We start from the raw sequence: 24576 nt of genomic DNA, 5'->3' as shown, positions 1-24576 counted from the left end.
CAGCATCTCACCAACGTGGGCCTGGCTTAAGACTCCTGCCACATTCAGTGCTTTGCTGGGAGCAGCCGACTGAAGCATGACCTCAGCACAAGTAGAGGGGTTTATCTTACGCAAAGGGGCAGCAGGTGAGACCATCAGTCAAGCAGGCTGTCCTTAGAGGAGATCTCAGCAATACATTTTCAGGGTCATCACAGATTTAAATGTATGGTTTTGGGTTTTGCTTTTTTGCTTTTTTTTTTTTTTTTTTTTTTTGAGATGGAGTGTTGCTCTGTAGCCCAGGCTAGAGTGCAGTGGCGTGATCTCGGCTCACTGCAACTTCTGCCTCCCAGGTTCAAGAGATTCTCCTCCCTCAGCCTCCCAAGTAACTGGGATTACAGGCACCTACCACCATGCCCAGCTAATTTTTTTTTAGTAGAGACAACGTTTCACCACGCTGGCCAGGCTGGTCTGGAACTCCTGATCTCAGGTGATCGACCCGCTTCAGCCTCCCGAAGTGCTGGGATTACAGGCATGAGCCACCACACCCAGCCTAAATGTTTATTTTTCATCTCCTTCTAGCAACAACAAAGTCATAGAGAATGGCCTCATACCTCTCTAAAAGTAGACAGCAGAATTATGCAACTGTCTTGGTCTGGTGGGATTTTTATTTTTTTTTAGTACAGATAAGAAGTAAAGTATTGAGCTTCAGGATGAAGACACGGTCCAGTTGAGTTAAGCCTCAGGCATTTCTGAAAAATTGCTTTACTTCACTCTCTTAGAAGTCTGATGAAAAATCAAATATTGAAAGGGAAAAAAAGGCTTCTTCCTCCCATTCTTCTCGTTTTAATTTAACACGCTGTATATCCTCTGGGTTCTTCCCTTCTTGGTAATGGAAGTTTGAATGTTTATGACGTAAATTTCACGTTGTTCTCCCTTGAATTATTTTTGATCTGCAAAAAATTGATCATCTTTCCTCTCACATTCAGAATACATATAGTCCTTTTGATCTTCTCCTGAGTGAAGAAAGCCAGTTTCTATCTGTTTATCAGGTGGTCCCCAGGGAGGCCTCTCTGGCTGCAGGCTTGGTGTTGTTACTGCTGCATTTTGGCTGGACCTGGGTGAGCCTGTTGGTCTCAGATGACATGAAAGGTGAGCAGTGCCCCTGGGAGCTGAGAAAAGAAATGACCTGGGGAGATATCTGCATAGCCTTCATGAAGAAGACACCTATTAATAAGATATATCAGAGTCCTATGGATATTAAATTTTTCATCAGCCTCATAGACCTGCCAGCAACTGTAACTACTGTTTACGGTAATACCAACTCACCAAGAAGCCTGTTTTACTGGAAATGTAGTTTCAACCATGAGGAAGGTGTGCAGCATAACCTCACACTGGGATTTCACCATCAATGAGAAACCAAACTTGCTTAACATTTTCCAGGGAAGCTTTGCTTTTTCACACACACAAAAAAAAAACCATGAAATTCTAGGTTTCAAACAATTTCTACGAACAATTAACTCTTTCAAATACCCAGATGATATTTTCCGTAGTCAACAATAGAGGTTTCTTTTTAGTTGCACGCGTTCTGAATTTGACTGTGAAGTTTTGGGGGGGATGTTCACTAAATGCTTCCTTGGAGGCCATGCCTCTGAATCTTCCTGACATGACCATGTCTGACTCCAGACACCCTGTGTACAATGCTGTGTGTGCTTTCGCCCTGGCTTCCTACAGACCATGTTCGTAGTGAGAGAAGTGGAATCTGTGGCTACGGCAGAAAGTTTGGTGTTTCCCTCCTGCAAGCAAAGTTTTTCTAAATTGTTTGATTCCATTTTTGTCTAGTTGGCCAGAAAAGCCTATAGTTTTCATTTTTTCTTTTCTTTTCTTTTCTTTTTTTTTTTTTTTGAGAAGGAATCGTGTTCTGTTGCCAGGCTGGAGTGCAGTGGCGCGATCTTGGCTCACTGCAACCTCTGTCTCCCAAGTTCAAGAGATTCTCCTGCCTCAGCCTCCTGAGTAGCTGGGACTACAGGCACACACCACCATGACTAGCTAATTTTTTTGTATATTCAGTAGAGACGGGGTTTCACCATGTTGGCCAGGATGGTCTCGATCTCCCGACCTCATGATCTGCCTGCCTCAGCCTCCCAAAGTGCTGGGATTACAGGAGTGAGCCACTGTGCTTGGCCAAGAGCTTATAGTTTTTCAAGAAAATAATCATTTGTAGGACTTTTTCAGAGCTCAAAAGGAGATCAGATTGATGCAGGGCAAGTGAGCCCCAAAACTAAGGCTTAGCCTGGGTAGGTTCTTGGCTTTGCCCAGGAAAGGATTCAAGGGCAAGCTGGTGGTGTTAGACAGCAACTTTTATTGAAGTGGCCGTGTATAGAAGCAGCAGAGGTATGACTCCTTGTGGAGCAGGGCTACCCCATAGGCAGTGTGCCCAGAGTGGCAGCTCAGAGACAGGTCTGTAGTCATATTTAGACCTACTTTTAACTATATGTAAATTAAGGGGCAGGTTATGCAGAAATTTCTAGAAAAAGGGTGGTAACTTCTGGGTGTTGCCACAGCAATGGTAAATTGACATGGCACACTGGTGGGCACATCTTATGGAAAGGTATCTCCACCCCATTCCTAGTTCCTATTTTAACTAGTCCTCAATTTGATCCAATGTCTGAGCCCTGCTTCTATAATGGAGTCCCACTTCCTACCTCAAGATGAAAGGGCAAGTTTTCTTTTTTCTTAGTTATAGGAGGATCCACACTTGTTTCACTTTTTAGATGAGCTCTAGGTCTATGCCAACATGGTAGCCATGAGCCACATGTGGTTCCCTAAATTTAAACTTAAATTTAAATTAAATGAAAAAATTCAGCTCTTCGGTTGTAGTTGCCACATTTCAAGTGCTCAGTAGGTAAAGGTGGGAGTGGATGCCATCCTGGACAGCACACGCACAGGACCTTCCCATCACTGAAGAAAGTTTTGCTGGACAATGCTGCTCTAGAACATCAGTCACCTTGATATGAATATTTTCAGGTGGGAATCTTCATTAGAAAGAACATGGTTCTGTGTAGAAAATGATTTAGAAGACCAGGGTCAGAGTCGTCTGTGCCACACAGAGCATTCCCACACTGGCCTGCACTACTCTCTTCAGGGTGAGGATGTCTTTGACTTTACCCATGAGATCTTCAGGTGACTGAGTTAGAAGGATGAGCTCCTTAAGCTTCTCCTTTGTGTGAGACATTCTTTGGAGTCATTTACAAAATGTATCTCAATTAATCCTTTACCATATTAGGAAGTAGTTATTATTATTCTCATTTTACTGATGAACTATCATCTGGCTCTGAAAGAGTGCCTCAACTACGTAAATTGCAGGCTGAGGTCAATGGTTAGCCTTAATTTCAATCTTGATGTTGATAAATACAGACTGCTTGCGCAGGGCTACTTACCCTCAATAATGAAGGTAACTGACATTTAAATAAACATTTACATGTCTATAAATATGAATATTTATGTATGTAGTAACATATAAGGTTTTTGTTTGAGTGTTTCAGATATGACATTTTTCTCCCTCCCTCCCCCCAGATTGTGGCACAGTGTAAACACCAATTTTCTTTTCCGCATTTAGCTCTACAGGAAGCAGTGATTTTCCACAGGTCTAGAGAGTAAAACTCAAAACTGTGGATTATTCCACATCTGTGTAGACTATAGATGACCATGTGCTAGTAAGTGATAGAAGGAGGATTTGAAGTCAGGTGTGTGATTCTCAGCCCTGCTCTTTCCACTGCAGAACAGAGAACCTGGAAGAAGCACGCACAGCATGAACAAAATGTCTGCAAGTCTGAATGATTCCAATGCGCCGTTCTGTCCCATTGAATTGAAGGTGTTTCAATGGGTTTTATTATTCTTTAGGTATGATGAGGCTAAGATCAGCAGATGACTGCTATGGAAAACATAACTTATCATGCCCACAGGTCCCAAGAGAGGGAGCCCCCATGGCACCATGGTGGGGCCACATGGGGAGGCACCAGCGTCAGTCACAAAGCAGAGGGGCTGGGGAACTGTGGGCAAGAGTCTGAGTCGTGTTTTCTGCAGGAAGGAACGGGCAAGGCAGGGTGAGTAGGTAATCTCCGCAGGCTCTGGGGCACAGGTGCTGTCCTTGGCTGTATGGTACCTGGCCCTGAGGTGATTAGGGCAGGAGGACGGTGGCCTGGAGTGTGAGAGCCCAGTTAGTAAGGTGGTTGGGAGTGGACTCTGGATTGGTTGGTTTTTATTTGAAAAGCACACTCCTGGGAGGATGACTCCTCCCTGAGGAGGGAGAGGAGGCAGTGAGCAGGGAAGGGCCAAGGCTGGGTGACTCAGGCACGTCACAGGGTTGTCCAGAACAAGGTGGATCTGGCATACACATGCAGGGCAAAGGTTAAGCTTCCATTTATGGAAACTAGAGACGTGGTTGATCCAAAAGGGTTATTTCTGAGGCTCCATCCTTCTCTATACTGCACAGGCATCCCCTTAAATGCCAGTTCTATGGGTATCAGAAAAGAGGACATCCTCACTCCAGGAGATTCCTGTGTACAAGGTCTCCCCGGAGCTTGGCCTCCCAGAGGGTCTGTGCTTTCCCCTCCTGAAGTAGGCCTGGGATTTCCATTTCCAGCCTCTGAAGCTGACAGGCTCTCTGTGTGACAGGCACCTGTTCCAGGGTCCTAGTGGTCTCAGCACACACAGGGCTCCACTTCAAAGATGATTTTGTAAGTGTTCAAGTCTTGAATGTCCTCCATGACCTCGGAGAGAAAGAAATAGGTTTGGATAATTCTGTCCTTATTCCTGGAGTTAGCAGTTCACTTGCACACTTCCTTACATTTTAGTAGGCCCTTTTATGCTCCTATTTTCACAATAATCATCATAATAAATAAGTAATACAAACATTCAAATAATGCAGAAAAACATAAGACAGAAAGTGAAGGTTTCTTTTATTGTTTTAAAATTACTATTTATTGTGTACTTATCATGTTCAGTCTACTTTATATATATCATCCCATTTATTACTTGCAACAATTCTACATAAATGGGCATTATTATTCCTATTTTGGAGATAACAACAACGAAGCACACAGGATTTATGTAATCTATCCAGAAAGTCTGCCAGACGCCAAAATCCATTCTCTTAACCATTGCGCTGTCCTGCGTTTCACTTTCACTGAACTGACTCTTATGCTTTCTCACTTTGGCTCTGTCCCTTATGGTCTTTTCTCTTCATCGTTTGTTTTGGCACTCCCCATACGGTTGTTTTATAGTGGCAATATCGTTCACATGCCATCAAATTCACCCTTTTAAAGTATAAGATTTAGTAGCGTTTGGCATATTCACAACATTGCACAATTATCCCCACTAATTCCAGAATAGTTTTAGCACCCACCAAAGACCCATTAGCAATCACTCCCCATTCCCTCCATCCCCAACCCCTGTCAGTCACCAATCTACTTTCTTTCCCTATGGGTTTGCTTGTTCTGAGCATTTTTTAAAATGGAATCTTACAGTATGTGGCCTTTTGTATCTGGCTTCTTTCACGCCATAATATTTTCAAAGTTTGCCCATGTTCTAGCATGAATCAGTACTTATTTTTTAATGACTGAATAATAATTTATTGTATGAATATAACACATTTTGTTTTATCCATTCATCAGCTCACACAACATATGACATTTGTGTTGTTTTCAACTTTTTGGCTGTGATGAATATGCTTCTATGAACATTTACGTACAATTTTAATGACAGACACCAAACCACAGATCCTGGAAGCTCAGAGAACACCAAACAGGATAAATACCCAAAAAACCTATACCTATACATATCATATTCATTTGATATAAATATGATTCATGAAATCAAAGATATAGAAAAAAATAGTGAAAGAGGCCAGAGGGAAAAAATACCTTAACTATAAAGGAACAAAGATAAGAAAGAATTACATCAACTTATCAGAAACTTTGCAAGCAAGAAGAGAGTGGAGTAAAATATTTAAAGTGTTAAGAGAGAGAAAAATCCACTAATCTAAAGTTCTATACCTTGCAAAACTATCATTCAAAAGGCAAGGAGAAATATAGACTTTCTCAGACAAACAAAAATAGGGGGAATTTGCTGCCAACAGAATTTCTTAACCTTGTAAGAAATATTAAAAGAAGTTATTGCACACCAGAGAAAAATGAATAAAATTTTTAAAAATTAATGTAAAAAATAGAAGTTATTCAGAGGAAAGGAAAATGAGATAGGTCAGAAACTCAGATCTCCACAATGGAAGAGCATTGAGAAAGAAATGAGTGGAGATAAAGTAAATACTTTTATTTTTCTTTTTTTTTTTTTTTTTTTGAGACAGAGTTTTGATCTTGTTGCCCAGGCTGGAGTGCAATGGCACGATCTCGGCTCACTGCAACCTCTGCCTCCCGGGTTCAAGCAATTCTCCTGCCTCAGTCTCCTGAGTAGCTGGGATTACAGGCATACGACACCACACCTGACTAATTTTATATTTTCAGTGGAGATGGGGTTTCACCATGTTGGTCTGGCTGGTCTCGAACTCCCAACCTCAGGTGATCCTCCCACCTCGGCCTCCCAAAGTGCTGGGATTACAGGTGTGAGCCACCACACCCAGCTATTTTTCTTATTCTTAATTGATATAACAGGTAACCATTTGTTCAAAATAATAATAGCAATGCTGTGTTTGATTATGTATGTGAAATGAATGACAGCACTGACGCAAGGGATAAGACGGAGGAATTAGGATTATCTTGTTATTATAAGGTACTCACATTACCTTGAAGCAGTACAAAATTATTTCAAAGTGGAATTGGATTAGTTGTAAATGCATACTGCAAACTCCAGGGCAATCTTTTAAAAAGTAAAAAAATAAGTATAAATGATATGTTAAAAAAGGAAAGAAACTGGGCTTATATAAAATCCTCAATTAAAACCACAAAAGGCAGAAAAAGAGTGAAAGACAAAATAGAAATAAAAAATTAGAAACCAGTAACAAATATGGTATATATTATTATTAATAATCACATTTTTTTTAAGAGACAAGGTCTTACTCTGTCACCCAGACTGGAATGTAGCGGCGAGATCACAGCTCACTGTAGTCTCGACCTCCTGGGCTCAATTAGTCATCCCGCCTCAGCTTCCCCAGTAGTTGGGACTATAGTCATGAGTCATCACACCCAGCTAATTCTTTTTTAAAATTTTTTGTAGAGACAGGGTCTTACTATGTTGTCCGGGCTGGCCTTAAATCCTAGCCTCAAATGATCCTTCCACCTTGGCCCCCCAAAGTGCTTGGATTACAAGCCTGAGCCACAGCACCTGGCCATCTTTAAATGTCAACGATCTAAATACACCAATTAAAAGACAGAGATTGTCAGAGTGCATACAAAAATAATGCCCAACTGTATGTTGTCTTTAAGAAATCCACTATAAATACAAAAACATGTATAGATTTAAAATGAAAGAATGGAAAAAGATGTTCTATGCATCATCAAGTTCCAAGAGAACTTGAGTAAGTATATTCAGTTCAGACAGAGCAGACTTCAAAACAAGAAAAATTATCAGAGATAAAGAGGGTATGACATACTAACAAAGGGGTCAATTGTCCAAGTAGACATAACCATCCTTAATGTGTACACACCTAACAATAGAGTGACAAAATACTTGAAGCAAAAACTGACAGAACTGCAAGAGAAATAGATGAATTCCATTAATATAGTTGAACTCAACGCCTCTCTATCAGAAATGGACGGATCCAAATCATGAAGAGATTTATCATTTGTCAATGTATCTGGGGTGGGGAAAAGAAAGAAAGAAAAAATGGACAAATCCAGCAGGCAGAAAATCTGTAAGGACATAGTTGAATTAAACAGCACCATCAATCAACGGGATATAATTGACATCTATCAACTACTTTATCCAACAACAGTAAATACACAAGATCCATGGCATAGTCACCAAGATAGACCACATTCTAGTCCATAAAAAAAAAGAAACATGTTAGCGCATTTAAAAATAATAGAAATAGCAATCAGTAACAGAAAGATAGCTGGAAAATACCAAAGCACTTGGAGATTAAACAATACACTTCTAAATAACACATGGGTCAAAGAAGAAATCTCAGGAGAAATTTTAAAATCTTCTGAACTAAATTAAAATGAAAATACAACTTACCAAAATGTGTGGGATGCACTGAAAGCTGTGCCTACAGGGAAATTTCTAGTATTCAATGCATATATTAGAAAATAAGAAGGATCTAAAATTACCTAAGCTTTCACCTTAGAAAACTATAAAAAAGAGCAAATTAAATCCAAAGCAGAAGAAAATAAATAATATAAATTTTAACAGAAATCAATGAAATTGAAAACAATTCAAATTGAAATAAATGAACTGAAAACAAGGAAATCGACAGAGAAAATCAACAAAATCAAAAGCTGCTTCTTTGAAAAGATCAATAAAATCAATAGGCATCTGGCCAGCTAACTAAGGAAAAAAGAGAGAAGACACAAATCAGAAATAAAAGAGATGACATCACCACAGATCTTATGGACATTAGAAGAATGAGAAACAAATACTATGCCCACAAATTTGATAACCTAGATGACATGGACCAATTTCTTAAAAGACACAACTACTGAAACTCACATATGTAAAAATAGACAATCAAAATAGGCCTATATCTATTAAAGAATTTGAATAAAAAATTAATAACCTTCAAAACAGAAAGCAGCAGGCCCAAATGGGTTTACTGGTTAACTGTACACCAAACATCGAAGAAAAAATAATACTAATTCTCTACAATCTCTTCCAGAAGATATAAGCAGAGGAAATAGTTTGTAACTCATTCTATGAAGCCAGCATTTATCCTAATACCAAAACCAGACAAATAAATTACAAGAAAAGAAAGTTACAGACCGATGTCTTTTGTGAACATAGGTGCAAAAATCTTCAATAAAATATCAGCAAATAAAATCCAACAATGTATGAAATGAATCATACACTACCACAAAGTGGGCTTTATCACAGGTATGCAAGACTGGCTCAACATACAAAAATCAATTGATGTAATACATCACATCCACAGACTAATGAAGAAAAATCACATGATTATATCCATAGATGCAGGAAAAACACTTTACAAAACCCAATACTCATTCACAATAAAAAGTCTCAGCCAACTAGGAATAGAGGAGTGCTTCCTTAACTTGACAGAGAATAAGAATTCAACTTGATAAAGATCTACAAGAAAACCTACAGCTAACATCATACTTAATGGTGAGAAACTAGAAGCTTTCCTGCTAAGATCAGGAACAAGGCAAGGATATCGCTGATATCCCCTTTCACCACTCCTTTTCAACATCATACTGGCAGTCCTAGCTAATGCAATAAGACAAGAAAAGGAAATAAAAGCTATATAGATTGGGAAGGAAGAAATAAAATCATATTTGTTTGCAGAGGGCATGATTGTCTGTCTTTGTAGGAAGTCTGAAAGATTTGACAAGTCTATGGCCTTACCACCCTGAATGCACCCAGTCTTGTCTGAAAGAGTTCACACACACACACACACACACACACACACAATCCTCCTGGAACAACTAAGCAATTATAGCAAGGTTGCAAGATATAAGATTAATATACATAAGCCAATCACTTTCCTGTATACCAGCAATGAACAGTGGAATTTGAAATTAAAAACACATTACTATTTATATCAGCAATCAAAAAAATGAAATACTTAGATCTAACAAAATATGCACAAGATCCAGGAAAACCACAAAAGCCTAATGAAAGAAATCAAAGAAGTAAATAAATGGAGAGATACTTAGTCTATGTTTATGGATAGGAAGACTCAATATTATCAAGATGTCAGTTCATCCCAGTTTGAACTATAGAGTCAGCATAATCCCAATCAAAATCCTAACAAGTTATTTTGTGGATATTGACAAACCAATTCTAAAGTTTACATATCTAAAGGCACTAGATCCAGAGTGGCCAACACAATATTGAAGGAGAACAAAGTCAGAGGACGGATACTACCCAACTTTAAGACTTACTATAGGTCGGCACAGTGGCTTATGCCTATAATCTCAGCACTTTGGGAAGCCGAGGCTAGTGGATCACCTGAAATCAGGAGTTCAAGACGAGCCTGGCCAACATAGTGAAACCTCATCTCTGCTAAAAATACATGCCTGGGACTACAGGCGTGGTGGCGTATGCCTGTAGTCCCAGCTACTTGGGAGGCTGAGGCACAAGAACTGCTTGAATCCGGAAGAAGGAGGTTGCAGTGAGCTGAGAACACGCCACTGCACTCCAGCCTAGGTGACAGAGTGAGACTCCATCTAAAAAAAAAAAAAAAAAAAAAAAAGACATATTATAAAGCTATAGTAATTAAGACAGTGTGGTATTGGTGAGAGGAGAGACAAATAGATATATGAGACAGAATTGAGAGCTTAGAAACAGACCCACATAGATATAGCCAACTGATTTTTTACAGAGGAGCAAAGGCAATACAATAGAAAAAAGATAGTCTCTTCAACAAATGGTGCTGAAACACCTGGACATTCACATGCTAGACACATTTCGCAAAAATTAACACAAAGTGGACCATAGACCTAAATGTAAAACTATGAAACTCCTAGAAGACAACATAAGAGAAAATCTAGATGACCTTGGGTATGGCCAATGACTTTTTAGATACAACCCATGAAACAAATAATTGATAAGTTGGACTTCATTAAAATCAAAAACTTCAGCCTGGTGCAGTGGCTCATGCTTAAAATCCCAACACTTTGGGAGACTGAGGTGGGAGGATCGCTTGAGCCCAGGAGTCTGAGACCAGCCTGGGCAACATGGCAAAACCCTGTCTCTACAAAAAATACAAAAATTAGCCAGGTGTGGTGGTGTGCGCCTGTAGTCCCAGCTACTCTGGAGGCTGAGGTGGGAGGATCACCTGAAGTCGTGGCTGCAGTGAGCTGTGATTGTGCCATTGCACTCCAGGCTGGATGAAACCCTGCATCAATAAATAAATAAATAAATAAATAAATAAATAAATAAATAAATAATAAAAAGATTTTAAAACTTCTAGCTGGGCGCAGTAGCTCACGCCTGTAATCCCAGCACTTTGGGAGGCCGAGGTAGGCAGATCACGAGGTCAGGAGATCGAAACCATCCTGGTTAACACAGTGAGATCCCACCTCTACTAAAAATAAAAAAAATTAGCCAGGCGTGGTGATGGGCACCTGTAGTCCCAGCTACTTGGGAGGCTGAGGCAGGAGAATGGCGTGAACCTGGGAGGCAGAACTTGCAGTGAGCCGAGATCGTGCCACTATACTCCAGCCTGGGCAACAGAGCAAGACTCCATCTAAAAAAAAAAAAAAAAAAAAAAAAAAAAAAAGACAGTTCTCAAAAGAAGATATACGGTCAACAAACACATGAAAAAATGCTCAACATCACTAATCATCAGGGAAGTACAAATTAAAACTACAATAAGATACCACCTTACTCCTGCAAGAATGGTCATAATTAAAAAGTCACAGAACAATAGATATTGGTGGTGTGGAAGTAGTGAAAAGAGAATACTTTTACATTGCTGGTGGGGATGTAAATTAGTACAACCATACTGTATAAAACAGTGTGGAGATTCCTCAAAGAACTAAAAGTAGATCTACCATTCAATCCAGCAATCCCACTACTGGGTATCTACCCAAAGGAAAAGAAGTCGTTATATGAAAAAGACACTTGCACACGCATGTTTATAGCAGCACAATTCACAATTGCAAAGACATGGAACCAATCTAAGTGCCCATTGACCAACAAGTGGATCAAGAAAATATGGTATATATACATCATGGAATATCACTCAGCCATAAAAAGGAACAAAATAAGGTATTTTGCAGCAACTCGGATGGAGCTGGAGGCACTATTCTAAGTGAAGTAACTTAGGAATGGAAAACCAAATACCGTATGTTCTCACTCATAAGCGGAAGCTAAATTATGAGGACTCAAAGACATAAGAATGGTATAAGGGACTTTGGAAACGGGAGGGGGACGGTTGGGAGCAGAGTGAGGGACAAAAGACTATATGCTGGGTACGGTATACACTGCTTGATGGATGCACTAAATCTCAGAAATCACCACTAAAGAACTTATCCGTGTAACCAAAGCCCACCTGTACCCCCAAAAACTATTGAAATAAATATAGAAACGAATCCATTGAAAAGGCAAGCTGGATAGCTCCCATTTACCCTTTTAGATCTGCTCTACATCCTTTAACATCTCTCTCTGTAACCAGATTCTGGGGGCCTCTGGCTCCTAGTTGGGTGCAGCATATGGAGTGGTTGTTTTATTCTGGGCCGCCCAGTGCCAACACCAACGCATACAGCAGCCTCTGCAGGGGGCCGTCTTTCAACCCTCCTCTCATCTGTTTCTCATTAAAGTCCTTCTCTGTTGCCCCATCGGGGCTAGTAATACTAAGTGTCTCACCATTATTGCTAGCCGCAGGGTGATTCCTCTCCTTGTTAGTTTCTCTAAACACAGCCCACACTTTTGGAAAGAGGCCCAATGGTTCCAACTGTCAAGAGGACCATCTGTCTCCGGCTGCAAACTTGACCAATGCAGAACAACATTAAAATCAGAAGAACAATATTAAAATCAGTTGGCATAGGTGAAAGCATTGAGGAGTGAATGGGCATGGAGAATTAGGGTAAATTCTGGAACAGGGGTCCCCAACCCCCTTCACGGTAGCAGTCCATGTTCATAGTACTGGTCCACGGCCTGTTAGGAGCTGGGCCACAGAGCAGGAGGTGAGTGGTGGGTGAGTAAGCAAAGCTTCACCTGTGTTTACAGCCACTCCCCATCACCAGCATTACCACCTGAGCACCTCCTCCTGTCTGATCAGCAGCATTAGATTCTCACAGGAGTGCAAACCCCATTGTGAACTGCGCATGCAAGGGATCTAGGTTGCAGGTTCCTTATGAGAACTTAATGCTTGATGATCTGTCACTGTCTCCCATCACCCCTGGATAGGACCATCTCTAGTTGGAGGAAAACAAGCTCAGGGCTCCCACTGACTGTACATTCTGGTGAGTTGTATAATCACTTCTATACATATTACAATGTAATAGTAATAGAAATAAAGTGCACAATAAATGTAATGCACTTGAATCATCCCGAAATCACCACCCCCCACCCCACCCCACCCTTAGTCTGTGGAAAAACTGTCTTCCACAAAACTGGTCTCTGGTGCCACAAAGGTTGTGGGCCACTGTCTTAGAAGATTCATATGGCAGAATGATAGATTACAAGATTTAATAAATGCCAGGATTGTGACTGGAAAGGAGGGTAGAAGTCAGTTCCAGAGGTGCCTTTCCTGTTGTGCAGTGGACTCAGAACTGGGATACTAGAAAGTTGCTCTGTGATTCATGGAGGGAATCCACACTAATCACAGGAAATCACCCATGACATCATTTGTAAGACAGAAGGAAGGAGAAACTGAACTAAGGGATGGTAGCAGAACTGGACTGGAGGTAGTACAGAGAAGAATTATTTGCATGGTTGAACCAATGGAGTTAAGAGCTAAGTGTTGGACTTCTTTTTTTTTTTTTTTTTTTTTTTTTTGGTGGAGACAGGGCTCACTATGTTGCCCCAGCTGGAGTGCAGTAATGCAAACAAGGCTCACTGCAGCCTCAACCTCTTGGGCTCAAGTAATCCTCCCACCTCAGCCTCCTGAGTAGCTGGGACTACAGGCACATGCCACCATGCCCAGCTAATTTTTAAAATGTTTATACAGATGAGGTCTCACTATGTTGCCGAGGCTCATAGAGCTCAAACTCCTGAGCTCAAGTGATCCTCCCACCTTGGCCTCCCTAACTACTGGGAGCCACTGCACCTGGCCTACTGGGCATTTTTTAATGCCAAGCCTTAGCAAGGCATCTGCCTCACAGCAGACACTCAATGACTAGCACCTGGTGAATTTAGTCCAGTCTCGCCTTGATCTCTGCCCAGCAGGTTATCAGTATTTGACTATACTAAGCATTTCATTTAAAGAATGCTTTGAGCCTGAGCATGGTGACTCACGCCTGTAACCCCAGAACTTTGGGAGGCCGAGGTGGGCGGATAACCTGAGGTCAGGGGTTCGAGACCAGGTTAGCCAACATGGTGAAATCCTGTCTTTACCAAAAATACAAAAATCAGCTGGGCGTAATGGTGCATGCCTGTAATCCCCGCTACGCGGGAGGCTGAGGCAGGAGAATCACTTGAACCTGGGAGGTAGAGATTGCGATGAGCTGGGATTGTGCCACTGCACTCTAGCCTGGGTGACTGAGTGAGACTCTATCTCAAAAAAAAAAAAAAAAAAAAAAAAAAAAGCTCTGCATGCCCGCCTGTAGCCAAAAATAAATACTCATTGCTGAGTTACTTTTATTGTGGAAAAACTACGCATCTGCTTGACATTGCTCTTTCACCAAGGGGCATTCTGTTGTTTCAGCTCTGCAATTTAAAATTTCTAGTGAAATTAAATTCTGTCACTTGTTGTGGCTATGTACCATCTTAAACTATCATTAATCACAAAGACAGATAATACCAAGGAATGATTTCAATGCCGCACCTGCAAGTAGCGGAGAACTGCAAGCTGGAATCAGCCTCTGCCGAGGTGCAGACTCCAAGAGACAGCAGCACCTGTGTAGAAACCAAACACATGCCTTTGTTTCCTCTGTGTTTATAGAATTGTCTTCCGTGAATGGTCATTGATGCTGGATTTCCATGTACACAGGTATATGAAGTTTCCCATTTTAATAGATTCCCATTTTTAAGTAGAAGTATAGAAAAACTCTAAAAGTTAAAAGATGAATACTAGGTTTGGCAAGGACTGTTCTTTTTACCTAGTGCTGCACTAAAAAGCTATCCCAAAACAATGGCTTGAAACAATAGCCGGGGTTTATTTTGCTCAGGAATCTGGGGCTGACTGGGCTGCTAGGCAGCTGTTGCCTGAGGGCATCTCTAAGGTTCCAGTCCATGGAGGCTGCAGTACACGCGAGCGTCCTCACTCATGCACCCAGTGTCTGGGCTGGTAAGACTCTAGGCACTGGATGCTGGATAGGCTGGGTCTACCGGGTCTCTCTCTCTGAGGTGTCCCCACATGGCAGCTCAGGGCTGCCAGACTCCTAGCACGATGGTTAAAGGATCCCAGAACAAGCATCCCAGGAGAACTGGCAGGACCTGTGTGGCTTTCTATAAGCAGCCTCAGAAGGTACTCGGCTCCCTCTTGCTGCAATTATTAAGGGCCATGGTTTAAGGTGAAGTTTGTGGCCTTTGCATCTTGTTGGGGAGAGTGTGGAAGAATTGGTGGATATGTTTGAAAGCCACCACCAGAGCAGAAAAAAAAAAAACTACTGATAGGCTGAACGTTATGGGATATAGGGAAATGCCCCTGCAGGTGTTGAAAGTCTTTCCACTTGGGGTTTGCCTGACCTCCCCGCAACTCATCTCCCAGCTATCTGCATTCTGGAAAGCCAGGCCCTTCTACCTCTGGACCTTTATCCCTGCCTTCCCCTCTGCCAGGCAAGCCATTCCTCCCTCTGGCAAATCCATTCTTCAAGATCCAGTTTCATGGTGCTGTCTGCCAAGACAGAGCCCCCACCTCTGTCCTTTCCTCCTGTGACCACACAGAGTAGGCATGTTTTCCAGGCTCTTTCTCCAGCAGGACCAGGCACACAGGAAACCAGTGACCACTTACTTCACCAAGGTCACCTTTCCTCGGAGGCACTGGCAAGACTCACTGTGTAAGCACAGGTTGATTTCAGCTCACCTGCTGTCACTCGTGCTTGTCCCTGGGGATGCCTTGGCCAAACCTGGACGAAATGCAAGAACTAGTGATGAATAGTCCTGTGCTAGTGCCTGAGACAGGCCGGGGGCCTCTGCAGCCACTTGTCTGCACTGCTCAGAGGATGTACAGATGCGTGGATGCACCTGCTTGCTCGTATGTCCGCTGTGTTTCTCGTAGTGAGCCTGGTTTGGCTGCATGACAGCAGGGCATAAAAGATCCCTTCTGGTTTGAAACGGTGGTTCCCTGAGGTCAAAGTATCTCCCATGTGCCTGCTGGCCCCTTTCTCTCTCCTCCAGTGCTCTCTGCCGCCCCTTAGAAGGGTCCTCCACATTTCCCACGAGGATCAAAGCAATCGTGTGGGAGAGAAGAGCTTGCCTCTGAAGGTAGGCCTTGGAGATGGCCCCTTATTGATGGTCCTCACCCGTTCCTCATGGTCCTGTGCTAACGAAGCCACACAGACCCAGAGCCCTCACTGCACCAGGCACCACTGTCCTAGCTCCAGGTTGCCACCCTCTGGGCTACAGCAGCTGGGGTGCAGAGAGCACCTGGCTCCTCAGGACACAGAGGAAGCACCTCAATGCTCCCCTGGGCAGCTCGACCATGCAGGTCCTTTCAAGCCATCAGAGCAGGGAAAGATGTCACTTTCCCCAGAGGAGACAGTGGGCAGGACTCATCTGTCCCAGCCGCCAGCAACCTCCACCCAAAGGCACCCCAGGGCACTCCGGTTAGCTCTGTCTTCACACTCCCTGGCATGGGCTGCAGCACTGCTCTGAGCCCCAGGAGTGAGGAAGACAGCCACATCCCATGGGGCACAGGGTCACGCGGCCCTGCAGCTCGGTCCCCCGTTGCCCAAGCTGTGACTTCCCACTCCTGTTCCCTGCCTTCCAGGAAAAGCCACATGTTCTACTCACCCTCACCTGCACCTCCCTTCACCCCTGGGTCTTGGAATTGCTGGTGGGTCAGGGCTGAGGGGTTTCCCACTGAGCAGACCTCGGGTGTGGACTTGATGCTTCAAATCCTCGGCTCACTTCTCGGCTTGGTGCTGGGGCAAACAACCTGAAAACCGATCTGAGTCTCCAGGAGTGCTGCCCTCCCCGACTCCACCCCCAGCACCAAGGGGTCCAGTGGGTCTCATTTCCATTGGAAATTTCACTCCAGGTGGTTTAGAGTCCTTGTCATTCTCTTCCCTGTCCTAGCTCATGGATGTGTGTTACTGTTTCCATTTGGAGCAGGGTCCTTAAGGGCGCAGGGTCATGGCTCCCCAGTCTCAGGGGTGTCATCAATAATGATCTGGGCCAGGTGTGGTAGCTCACGCCTGTAATCCCAGCACTTTGGGAGGCTGAGGTGGGTGGATCACTTGAGGTCAGGAGTTCAAGACCAGCCTGGCCAACATGATGAAACACTGTCTTTACTGAAAATACAAAAATTAGCCGGGTGTGGTGGTGCACACCTGTAATCCCAGCTACTCGGGAGGCTGAGACAGGAGAATCGCTCGAACCTGGGAGGCAGAGGTTGCAGTGAGTGGAGATCACGCTATTACACTTTAGCTTGGGTGACAGAGTGAGACTCCGTGGCAAAAGAAAAAAATAGTGTTCTGAATTATCACACCCTGTCCTGGAGTCGAACTGAACCCTTCCCTCTAGCTCCCCAACTAGCGCCACACTGAGGAGCATCAGCTGCCTTGAATTCCCGGCTGTGCCATTCACTAAACTAGATTAGATGGGGAGGGGGAGGGCGTAGAAGGTGCTGCGGAGCTGCAGTCTCATTGTTGTCATTCACTCATTTAATGGACCTTGTGCAGAGCACAGTTCAAGGTCCTGGGGATGAAGTAGTGACCAAAATAGAGGAGGCCTCTCCCTGCCCTCCCCAGGCACCCAGTCCGGCAAGGAGCGGGGAATTTAGCCAGGAGAGGGTGTCAGTGAGGACAAAACATGCACAATGACAGGATGCAGGGAGAGGGCAGAGGTGGCAAACCACGGGTCAGGGAAGCCTCCCGTGGGAAGCACTGTTTAGCCTGGAACCTGAAGGACAAGAATGAGCCTGCTTCGGGGAGAGTGAGGGACAGGCAGGGGACACCAGTGCAGGGCCATGAGGAGGGAGAGGCTCAGGGGTCTCCGGGAACATCAAGACAGGTGACAAGAGTGACGAGAGCACAGAGAGGAAAGGGGGTAGGAGTCACGAAGGGCTGGCAGAGGGATTCCAGAGTGACCCCAGGGACCGGGCCTGTGAGTCAAGAGAAAGAGGCTGGATTGATTCTAGGCACTGGGAAGCCACGGAGGGGTGTGAGCAGGGCTGATTTCATGAGGCTGCCTCTGGCTGCTGGCACCTGGCTGGGATGGGGGCGGGAGAGGCAGCAGGAAGACTGGAGAGGAGGCTGGGGCAGGAGGTGTCCAGCTGGGAGGGGACCAGAGCCTGGAGAAGGGCGTGCATGGGCACAGAGAGAAGCAGATGTGCCCAAGACCCATGTTGCCTTCGGGCTAACAGAGGTGCTGATGGAACAGAGGTGGGGACGAGGAGAGAGGAATCCCAGATGAGAGTGTTCAGCACTAAGGGGTGCACTCTCGATCAGGGCCTGACCAGGGATGAAGGGAAGCTCTGAAGGTGGGTGAGGGAGGGGTGTCAGATCTCCATTAGGAAACGGAGTGGAGAATGGGCTGTGACTCTGCACAGCTCCCTGGAAATCTTGCACGTATCCATGCAGGCCACATAAGCAAGGCTCAACTGCAGTCCAACCTGTGTCTGGGCTGAATGCCCTACAATTCCTCCTGGAGCCAGGGAAGCTAAGACTTGGGAGAAGCCACTGAGAGGTCTTTCTCAGCTGCAGGCTACGATATTGCTTGGCTGTAATATGGAGGCAGCTCCTAAACGGCTGAGTGACCCTCTGCTCACACTGTCATCCGACCCCTCCAGGTCAGAGTCAGGCTGTGGGATGAGGGACAAGGGAGCTGACCTCTTGCCCATCTTGCTTCTGCTGTTCTTGTAAACAATCAACTGTCTGAATCCACGTGGGCTCATTGTCTTGTCCCTGGCTGGATGCATGGAAGTGCACCAAGTCCGCCAGCAGCTGCGGTCACATAGCCACCCACGCTGTCGATGGAAATCGCTTCACAGTTTGATAAATTGGTCCCAAACCTGGGGCCTTTCTGGAGAGAAGACAGAAAAGGCCCACGTGGCTGACCAAATGAAGAGATGTGGAAGACCCCAGGATCGCCCAGGCATGCTGTCGCCCAGGGAGGGTGAGAGGAAGGGAACAGGGTGCCCCCTCTGTCTTACCTGCTGAGGAATGTTTGCAGGCTGAGTAGCAAGAGGCAGGATTGAAACCAGCCACCCAAATGCTGCCCCTCCTGATGTCCAGCGAGTTCCTGGGCTCAGGGAGTTTTAAAAACAAAAACAAAAACAAAACCAGACAGGATGAAATAAGGAGGAGGCTGGGTCAGGGGGGCTGGAAGGAGAGAGCAGCTCTGCACATCAGCCAATGCTGTGACTCCTGACTGCAAGGTCTGCTCCCAACGGGGAAGAGCCACAGTTAGGACAGCGGCTGGTGGGACAAGCACACACCTGGGAGCCCACCAGGCTTCGCCTGCCCAGCCACTTGATGGCGGTAAAGCAGCATAGAACAGAAGAGGGCAGGGGCCACAGCACTAAAGAGCTAGAGAGGAAGAGGTGCGTAAGGAAAGCATCCAGCAGCTGTGCGGACTGCCCTCCCCAGCCAGTTAGTCCTGAAGAGCCTTGAAAATTATGAGTGTGCGTGGCGGACAATTACTCAGCCTGGAGCCAGTTGCAGCAGGATGCTGGCAGTCAGCAAAGGTGACCCCTGGTGTTCTGAGTACAGCAGTCACTTGACAGCCCAGCACACCCCCTTGAGCGGCAATTACTGGCTTGCAGCTGGGTGTAGGTAGACACTGAGGGTAGAGCTCCCCACGTATGGTTCCTCCCAGGCAGCCCCTTACACGGTGGGTCTGGAGGAAAGACACCAACACAGTGGACACTGCCCAGCAAACGTCTGTCATCCAATGACAGGGGGACAGCCACGAAAGGAGGAAGCCAGGCGTCAATGGAATCTCCCACCTGCCTGAAAAAGTGGCTAGTCACCCGCCAGGCGCAGCTATCCCAGGCCTGGGGTCTGCACCAGCACCTCAGGCTCCTTGAGGACTTCACCATAGCGCAGTCCCTGAGGAGGGCTGGGCCTGATTTGCAGACTGATCAGCCAAGCTACAGGACCCACAGAAAAACTGAGAAAAGCTGCATATGAAGAGAGAAGTCTGCCAGGGGCACTGGTGCAGGCTGTGGTGCCCTGGAAACTGCCCCCTCCAAAGTTCACAGCCAGTGGGCTGACTGTGTGGTCTGACACTTGACAATGGAACAAGTGGATGTCAAGTCCCAACCCTGGTTGGGACAAACATTAGGCTACAGATTGCACAGGGCCTAGGGCCTCTGAAAATCCGTGGAAAAGGACCCTTTGGCAGTGAACATCAGTGAAACCAACAAGCTGACCGATTCTGCATAGCCCAGATAAGGATCAGAGCCACCTGGATACACCATCACACGAGGCGTGGCCATCTGTCTGTGGCTCAGGACTGGGGCCCATGTCAAAGCCTAGTGAGGCCAGCACACGAGGCTAAGCAAGCCTGCAAGTGTACCAGCTCCACAGTCAAGGTGACTGCCACAGTGAACTGTGCACTCCAGTACACTGACCTGGCCAGTCCTGGAAAACAGACTCCACGGACCCCCTCCCCTCCTGCCAGGAGTACCCACTGGGTGCTGATGACAGTAGATGCCTTTCTTGGGTATGACACAGCAATTCCCATTTGCGGGCAACGTGGGCCGTGCTGCTTGACAACTCCTAAACATACTGCTTCGTATCTGAACTCCTGGAGCACACCCAGTCGGACAATGGTACCGACCTCATAGCCAAGAGAACCAGCCACAGGCAGCTATCTGGGGGCTGCTGTGCGGAACGTTTCATGTCCCCTACCACCCACAGACAGCAGGTGCCTTAAAAGATGAACTAAAAAAAAAAACCTGAACAGATAAGTGGAGTCTAATTGTGGCAATTCTCCGGGAAGGTACCACTCATTTAAATAAAATATTTAGTTATGAGGCAGGGAGGGGGAATGAGAAAAGACCCACACTAGCTGTGAGAGACCCTGCTGTGTAATTCACCCTCCTCACTCTTCTCTGCCCACCTCCATCCCTGCATGGAGGAACCCGGGCTACTGACCAAGGCGGGGGTTGGTGTGGGAGATGCTAATCCGGTCACTCTTAGCTCCTGGCTCAGCGTGCGAGCACTGGGCAGTTGTGGATATTGATGATAATGATCATGATCATTATCTCAGGAGGGATCACTCCTAAGATGGTGCTGCTGGCGCAGTCCACACGTCTGGGATGATACATGGTAATCACCTCCAGAAGAACCCAGCTGGACAGTGTAGGTTAGGAATAGTGAGGATTTCGAAAAGGGGAGTAGCTCCGCTGCAGGAGAAGGAACACCTTAGGCTCCCGGAGGCAGAGAGAGGCCAGACCATTAGCGTCTTTTGGCTCTTGCCTGCGGGACACCTGGCCCACCTGTCGTCTCAGAATGCTGTGGTCACCTTGTCCCAGACCATTACCGTTGCCTTCAGTCTAACTCCTGGATACCCATTCTCTCAAGAGAGCCTCAGCTGAGGACTGTTGACTTCGGAGGCAAGACAGCCCCTGCCAAAGCAATGAAACATGATTAGTTTTCCAGACACTGATGAGGCCTCCCTTAGCCTCATCTCATTATTGCTGGTATCCTACTGCCAAAACAAATAAACAAACAAACAAACCAAACACTCTCTTGTGTGCTTTTCACAGATCAGAGCTACTGCTCTGAATTTAATGGGCCACTGGACCTATCACCCTCCACCTGACCCTGATGACTGGACCGCACCCCTTCACTTCCACCTCTTTCCAAATACTTTTGGATGCGAGGGGCCAGGCCTCAGCCAGGGGGTATATGTGAAGATCACTTTGGGAGAGACTTGCCTGTCTTGAAGCAGTTTCTTCCAGGGCAGGGAACAGGGACAGGTGGTCAAACATCTGGGCTCCAGTTCTGCACCTGGGAGTGCTGGAGTCGTGCAGTCACCCGGCTGGCACCTGGGCTCTGGCGTGAGGCCGTGCGGGTCCAGTCCCCCATAGCTACTCAGCCCCTGTTTACTGGGGACAGAGTGTGTGCTTCTGCTTGCCCCTGAGGGCCTAGGTTTCCTGGGTTGTGATTCCTGGGGCTTTGGTCACCAGGGAGTTGAGATAAAGTCCGTGAAGTGCTTAGCCCGCACGTGGGCCCTCTTCAACGCATCCAGAGCCCAAGCTGCATCTCTTACCTGCCCTTCGAAGCAGAGGGGACTCCTGATGGCAGAACAGGGGTGTCTGGACAGCTCCTTCATTTACAGACAACAAATAGGACCCAGTTACGAAAGGACTTGGCCAAGGTCCCAGAGAGACCAAGACCTGACAGCCAGGACCCCATCCCAGGTTCTCGCCCGCAGCAAGAGTAAACGCCAGAGTACGTGTCTGTGCAACCCTTGACAAAGCCAACCAGAAAAGCCCTGACCCGATCTGAGCTTGACCTTGACGCTCACTCTCACTCCAGTCCGTAAATCTAACTTGACACTGACCTGACTTCAACCCTAATCCCTAATTCTATCCCTCACACTGACTTTAACCCAGACCCTCACCTTATCCTTTCCCAGGTGCCCATAAGAGGGCAGCCCCTGTCCCTTGCTGGGCCTCAGTGGTCAGCCATCCCTCTGGGAGAGTGACAACTGAGGTCCTGGGGCCCTCCTTAGGGCCCTACTAGTGAGCACCTGCTTCACTCACACGGTGACACTAAGTGCTTCTCCAGCAGCCCCTGGTCACCCCTCTGGCCTCAGCATCCCTCCAGCTTTCTCTGGTGCTGCAGCAGGCAAGGGGCATGCACAGTGAGCACCCTGATCACGCACTGGCTCCAGCATCCTCGGGGATGGTGTGAATAAACAGAGGCTTGGTCAGCACTTGGGTCCCTTGGATGCCTGCCAGTTCCCACTGTGGGGTAGCTGTTCCAGACCATACTCCAGACAGGGAACAGGGCTGCTACGCAGGAGGCCCCTGGGGAGGCTCGCTGACAAAGAAGTCAGCAGTCCCTTCAGAGGACTTCATGGGGCCATGCTGTGCCCTGGTCCCTTTCAGGACACCCTCTCCATCAACCACCACATCTGGGTCACTGGCTATGGCCTGGCCACTCCGTGGCCTTCCTTCAGCTGGAGCTACACACCAAGCAGCAGGGCAGTGCCTGGAAGTGTCCTGCCACACTGGCATCATAGCTGCCTGGTGTGGGCACATGGCCCCAGGAGGGCCAGGCCTGAGCCTCTGGTGCCCTGTGTGACTATGGAGTGAGGCACAGAGGGTGTCCATCTTTTCTTCCCCTTCTCCTGAGGCAGCGGCATCAACTTGCTGTCTACTCCTGGCCTGAGTTTGCCTGGGGCTCCATTTCCCTGGGGCCCATCCATCCTGGACACACCAGAGGGGTTGTTTGCACAGATGCTTCTCCAGCCAGTCTGAGATGCTGACCTTCTCTGGGAGTCAGGCCCTTCAGAGTCCAACCCCTCCCGTGTCGACCTGTGTTCTGTCCTCGTCCCCAACTGCTGTGGAGCACAGGCCCCTGGCAAGGCGGCCTGCACTGTGCCCGGGGAATGGATGGGAAGCAGACACCACTGAGGACTGTTGACTTTGGAGGCAAGACAGCCCCCGCCAAAGCCATGAAACATAGGCCTGTGTCTGGAAAGGGGCTGTGAAGAGAGCAGGCTTCTTCCTAGGGGAACGGGGGCTTCATATGAGCTAGGCCTGCAAGGATGGATCCGCCTGGGACCTAGTGGGACTGGAGAAGGGCATTTCTGCGGGAAGAAAGATGAGTGAGAGGGGCAGGAGCAAGAGGGCAGGGCAGGAGCAGGAGGGCAGGGCAGGACGGGGCAGCGGATGGGGCTGACTGGTGAAGGGAGTAGTGGGCCTGGGAGAAGCAGGGCTAGAGGTTGCATGATTGACTGCATGAGGGCCCCGGATGCAGGTGGGGGTGGGGCGGGTGTCCAGGGCCAGTGCTGCTATCTAGGATAAGCAGGTGGTTCGGCTCTGCAACCTGGACACATCTGTTCACCGAAAGGCCCTTTGGCCCCTTGGGTATCTGACATTCTCAGCCCCACATCCTGGCCCCCGAGGGCAGGGCCGGTGTGTTTGAGTTCCACTGTAGCCTGGGACTCAGCCCTTACAGGGGAGGAAACTGCCTGAGTCCGTGAATGGGCTGTGTCTCCCCGGGCGTCTCCCCACCCTGTCCCTGGTGATTGTGAAGTGTCGTGTCTCCCTGGGCCTCGCTCCACCCTGTCCCAGGTGACTGTGAAGTGCCATTTGGGATTGATTAGGAAGAATCTTACACTTCCTCAAGATCATGACTCAAGAGAGACTCCTCATCCTGGGAAGGAGGTGGGAACTGGAATGGTGGAGGGACCAGAGCTGGGCCCTGCCCGGCTGCTCTGAACATCAGTGAGATCACTGAGGTGCTAGGGTCCTTGCTGGCCAACCCTACCATCCAGAGACTGGGCACCAACGTGCTCTCTGGGCAGCCAGGTGCTCTTGCAGCAGCTGGGAGAAGTCACCCCTGGAGTATGGACTGGGTGGGTCTTCTGTACATGAAGCACTCACTGCAGTAGTCAGGCTCACCTACAGGAAGGACTCCTGCCTGCCTGCTCTGTGAGTTTTGTTGTAAGGGTCTG

At 46.8% G+C, this 24576-nt stretch overlaps 1 long non-coding RNA gene across 1 annotated transcript; it reads right to left on the bottom strand.

The window, feature by feature from the left end:
* Positions 1-3896: 3896 nt before the first annotated feature.
* LOC140709790 (uncharacterized) lies at positions 3897-15728 on the bottom strand. Its single transcript, XR_012090513.1, has 3 exons — positions 14600-15728; positions 12478-12598; positions 3897-4748 (listed from the first exon to the last, which is right to left on the bottom strand). It is a non-coding gene; the product is annotated as an uncharacterized lncRNA (long non-coding RNA).
* Between the last annotated feature and the right edge of the window lie 8848 nt (positions 15729-24576).

The sequence above is a fragment of the Chlorocebus sabaeus genome, chromosome 22, assembly GCF_047675955.1.
Source record: "Chlorocebus sabaeus isolate Y175 chromosome 22, mChlSab1.0.hap1, whole genome shotgun sequence".
Classification (NCBI taxonomy): Eukaryota; Metazoa; Chordata; class Mammalia; order Primates; family Cercopithecidae; genus Chlorocebus; species Chlorocebus sabaeus.
Note: the sequence above shows the minus strand (reverse complement) of the source record. Positions and strands in the feature narration are given on the sequence as shown.